Source organism: Nomia melanderi, unplaced genomic scaffold (assembly GCF_051020985.1).
Source record: "Nomia melanderi isolate GNS246 unplaced genomic scaffold, iyNomMela1 scaffold0193, whole genome shotgun sequence".
Classification (NCBI taxonomy): Eukaryota; Metazoa; Arthropoda; class Insecta; order Hymenoptera; family Halictidae; genus Nomia; species Nomia melanderi.
This window is the reverse complement of record NW_027475308.1, coordinates 13,181-19,770: the sequence shown is the minus strand read 5'-3', so window position 1 is coordinate 19,770 and position 6,590 is coordinate 13,181.

Here is a 6,590-nt window from a genome sequence, read left to right as displayed (position 1 = left end):
AAAACTAACAAAACTATATAAAACTATAAAAAACTATATAAAACTATATAAAACAAAATAAAACTGTATAAAACTATATAAACCTATATAAAACTATATAAGGCTATATAAAACAATATAAAACTCTATAAAACAGTAATAAAAATGTATAAAACTATATAGAACTACATAAAACTAATAAAACTGTATAAAACTATATAAAACTATATAAAACTGTGTAAAACTATATAAAGCTATATAAAACAATATACAACTATACAAAACAGTATAAAAATGTATAAAACTATATAGAACTATATAAAACTATTAAAACTATATAAAATAATACAATACTATATAAAACTATATAAAACTATATAAAACAGTATAAAACTATACAACCCTATATAAAACAATAAACTACTAATAAAACTATACAAAACTACATAAACCTCTAAAAAAGTATATAAAACTATATAAAACTATATAAAACTATATCAAACTCTATAAAACTATATAACACTATATAAAACTATATAAAACTATATAAAATAATATAAAACTACATAAAGCTATATGAAAATATATAAACCTATATAAAACTATATAAAACTATATATAACTAACAAAACTATATAAAACTATATAAAACTATATAAAACTATATAAAGCTATATAAAACTATATAAAACTATATAAAACTTTATAAAACTCTACAAAACTATATAAAACTATATAATACTATATAAAACTAACAAACTATATAAAACAATATAACACTATATAAAACTATATTAAACAATATAAAACTATATAAAACTATATAAAATTACATAAAACTAATAAAACTATATAAGACTATATAAAACTATATAAAACTATATAAAACAATTAAAATTATATAAAAATATATAGTGCTATATAAAAATATATAAAACTAACAGAACTATATAAAACTATATAAAACTTTATAAAACTAATAAAACTATATAAACCTATATAAAACATTATAAAACTATATAAAAGTAATTAAACTATATAAAACTGTATAAAAGTATATAAAACTATATAAAACTATATAAAACTATATAAAACTATATAAAACTATATAAACCTATATAAAACTAACAAGACTATATAAAACTATATAAAACTAATAAATCTATAAAAAACTATATAGTACTATATAAAACTATATAAAACTATATAAAACTAACAAAACTATATAAAACTATATAAAACTCTATAAAACTATATAAAACTTTATAAAACTAATAAAACTATATAAACCTATATAAAACATTATAAAACTATATAAAACTAATAAAACTACTAAAAACTATATAAAACTATATAAAACTATATAAACCTATATAAAACTAACAAAACTATATAAAACTATAAAAAACTATATAAACTACATGAAAACAACAAAACTATATAAATCTATATAAAACTATTAAAATTATATAAAACTATATAGTACTATATAAAACTATATACTACCCTATAAAACTATGTAAATCTGTATAAAACTAACAAAACTATGTAAAATTAAATAAACCCTCTATAAAACTATATAACACTATATAGAACTATATAAAACTTTATAAAACTAATAAAACTATATAAAACTATATAAAACATTATAAAACTATATAACACTATATAAAGACATTATAAAACTATATAAAAGTGTTTAAACTATATAAAACTGTATATAACTATATAACACTATATAAAACTGTATAAAACTATATAAAACTATATAAAAATATACAAAACTAACAAAACTATATAAAACTATATAAAACTATATAAAACTATATAAAACTATATAAAACTATATAAAACTATACAAAACTATAAAGACTATATAAAAGTAACAAAACTATATAAAACTATATAACACTATATAAAACTATATAAAACAATATAAAACTATATAAAACTATGTAAAATTACATAAAACTAATAAAACTATATAAAACTATATAAAACTATATAAAACTATATAAAATTACATAAAACTAATATAACTATATAAAACTATATAAAACTATATAAAACTATATAAAATTACATAAAACTAATATAACTATATAAAACTATATAAAAACTATATAAAACTCTATAGAACTATATAAAACTATATAAAAGTATATAAAACTCTATAGAACTATATAAAACTATATAAAACTATATAAAACTATATAAATCTATATAAAACTATATAAAACTGTATAATACTATATAAAACTATATAAAGCTATATAAGACTATATAAAACTATATAAAACTAAAAAACTATATAAAACTATATAAAACTATATAAAATTACATAAAACTAATAAAACTATATAAAACTATATAAAACTATATAAAACTATATAAATTACATAAAACTAATATAACTATATAAAACTATATAAAACTTTATAAAACTAATAAAACTATATAAAACTATATAAAACATTATAAAACTATATAAAACTATATAAAACATTATAAAACTATATAAAAGTAATTAAACTATATAAAACTGTATAAAACTGTATGACACTATATAAAACTGTATAAAACTATATAAAACTATATAAAACTATAAAAAACTATATAAATCTAACAAAACTATATAAACCTACATAAAACTCTATAGAACTATATAAAACTATATAAAACTATATAAAACTATATAAAACTATATAAAACTATATAAAACTATATAAAACTATATAAAACTATATAAAACTGATAAAACTATATAAAACTATATATAACTATATAAAAGTAATTAAACTATATAAAACTGTATAACACTATATGAAACTAATAAAATTATATAAAACTATATAGTACTATATAAAACTGTATAAAACTAATAAAACTAACAAAACTATATTAAAACTATATAAAACTATATAAAACTCTATAAAACTATATAACACTATATAAAACTATATAAAACTATATAAAACTATATAAAACTATATAAAGCTATATAAAACTATATAAAGCTATATAAAAATATATAAACCTATATAAAACTATATAAAACTATATATAACTAACAAAACTATATAAAACTATATAAAACTATATAAAACTATATAAAGCTATATAATACTATGTAAAACTATAAAAAGCTATATAAAACTATGTAAAACTATAAAAAACTATATAAAACTAACAAAACTATATAAACCTATATAAAAACTCTATAGAACTATATAAAACTATATAAAACTGTCTAAACTAATAAAACTATATAAAACTATATAATACCCTATAAAACTATGTAAATCTGTATAAAACTACCAAAACTAGGTAAAACTATATAAACCTCTATAAAACTATATAAAACTATATAAAAATATATAAAACTAACAGAACTATATAAACTATATAAAACTTTATAAAACTAATAAAACTATATAAAACTATATAAAACATTACATTACTATTTAAGTAATTAAACTATATAAAACTGTATAAAACTATACAACACTATATAAAACTATATAAAACTATATAAAACTATATAAAACTATATAAAACTATATAAAACTATATAGAACTATACAAAACTAACAAAACTATATAAAACTAGTAAAACTATATAAAACTATAAAAAACTATATAAAACTATAGAAGCTATATAAAACTAACAAAACTATACAAACCTATATAAAACTCTATAGAACTATATAAAACTGTATAAAACTATATAAAAATATATAAAACTATATAAAACTATATAATACTAACAAACCTATATAAAACTATAAAAAACTATATAAAACTATATAAAGCTATATAAAAATATATAAACCTATATAAAACTATATAAAACTATATATAACTAACAAAACTATATAAAACAATATAAAACTATATAAAACTATATAAAGCTATATAATACTATGTAAAACTATAAAAAGCTATATAAATCTATGTAAAACTATAAAAAACTATATAAAACTAACAAAACTATATAAACCTATATAAAACTCTATAGAACTATATAAAACAATATAAAACTGTATAAAACTAATAAAACTATATAAAACTATAAAATACCCTATAAAACTATGTAAATCTGTATAAAACTAACAAAACTAGGTAAAACTATATAAACCTCTATAAAACTATATAAAACTATATAAAAATATATAAAACTGTATAATACTATATAAAACTATATAAAGCTATATAAGACTATATAAAACTATATGAAACTTAATAAAACTATATATAACTAACAAAACTATAAGAACCTATATAAAACTCTATAGAACTATATAAAACTATATAAAACTATATAAAACTATATAAAACTATATAAAACTATATAAAACTAATAAAACTATATAAAACTATATAAAACTATATAAAACTATAAAAAACTATAAAAAACTATATAAAAATAACAAAACTATATCAAACTATAAAAAACTATATAAAACTATATAAAACTATATAAAACTATATAAAACTATATAGAACTATATAAAACTATATAAAACTATATAAACCTATATAAAACTAACAAAACTATATAAAACTATATAAAACTATATAAAACTATATAAAACTAATAAAACTATATAAAACTATATAAAACTATATAAAACTATATAAAACTATATAAAACTAATAAAACTATATAAAACTATATAAAACTATATAAAACTATATAAAACTATATAAAGCTATAAAGAAACTAATAAAACTATATAAAAATAGATAAAACTATATAAAACTATAAAAAACTATATAAAACTATATAAAACTATTAAAATTATATAATACTATATAGTACTATATAAAACTGTATAAAACTAATAAAACTATATAAAACTATATAAAACTATATAAAACTATATCAAACAATATCAAACTATATAAAACTATATAAAACTCTATAAAACTATATAGATCTATTTAAAACTATATAAAACTATATAAAAATATACAAAACTCTATAAAACTATATAAAACTATATAAAACTATATAAAACAATATAAAGCTATAAAAAAACTAATAAAACTATATAAAAATAGATAAAACTATATAAAACGAATTAAACAATATAAAACTATATAAAACTATATTAAACTATATAAAACTAACAAAACTATATAAAACTATAAAAAACTATATAAAACTATATAAAACAAAATAAAACTGTATAAAACTATATAAACCTATATAAAACAATATACAACTATACAAAACAGTATAAAAATGTATAAAACTATATAGAACTATATAAAACTATTAAAACTATATAAAATAATACAATACTATATAAAACTATATAAAACTATATAAAACAGTATAAAACTATACAACCCTATATAAAACAATAAACTACTAATAAAACTATACAAAACTATATAAACCTCTAAAAAAGTATATAAAACTATATAAAACTATATAAACTATATCAAACTCTATAAAACTATATAACACTATATAAAAACTATATAAAACTATATAAAACTATATAAAGCTATATAAAAATATATAAACCTATATAAAACTATATAAAACTATATATAACTAACAAAACTATATAAAACAATATAAAACTATATAAAACTATATAAAGCTATATAATACTATGTAAAACTATAAAAAGCTATATAAATCTATGTAAAACTATAAAAAACATATAAAACTAACAAAACTATATAAACCTATATAAAACTCTATAGAACTATATAAAACAATATAAAACTGTATAAAACTAATAAAACTATATAAAACTATAAAATACCCCTATAAAACTATGTAAATCTGTATAAAACTAACAAAACTAGGTAAAACTATATAAACCTCTATAAAAACTATATAAAACTATATAAAAATATATAAAACTGTATAATACTATATAAAACTATATAAAGCTATATAAGACTATATAAAACTATATGAAACTTAATAAAACTATATATAACTAACAAAACTATAAGAACCTATATAAAACTCTATAGAACTATATAAAACTATATAAAAACTATATAAAAACTATATAAAACTATATAAAACTATATAAAACTAATAAAACTATATAAAACTATATAAAACTATATAAAACTATAAAAAACTATAAAAAACTATATAAAAATAACAAAACTATATCAAACTATAAAAAAACTATATAAAACTATATAAAACAATTAAAATTATAGAAAACCACATAGTACTATATAAAACTGTATAAAACTATATAATAATATATAAAAATGACAAAATTACATAAATCTCTATAAAACTATATAAAACTATATAAAACTATATAAAACTGTATAAAAACTATATAAAACTAATAAAATTATAGAAAACTATATAGTACTATATAAAACTGTATAAAACTATATAATAATGTATAAAAATAACAAAATTACATAAACCTCTATAAAACTATATAAAACTATATAAAACTATATAAAACTATATAAAACTATATAGAACAATATGAAACTGTATAAAACTATATAAAACTATTATAAAACTTAATAAAACTGAGCAAAACTATATAAAGCTATATAAAACAATATAAAACTTTATAAAACAGTATAAAATGTATAAAACTATATAGAAC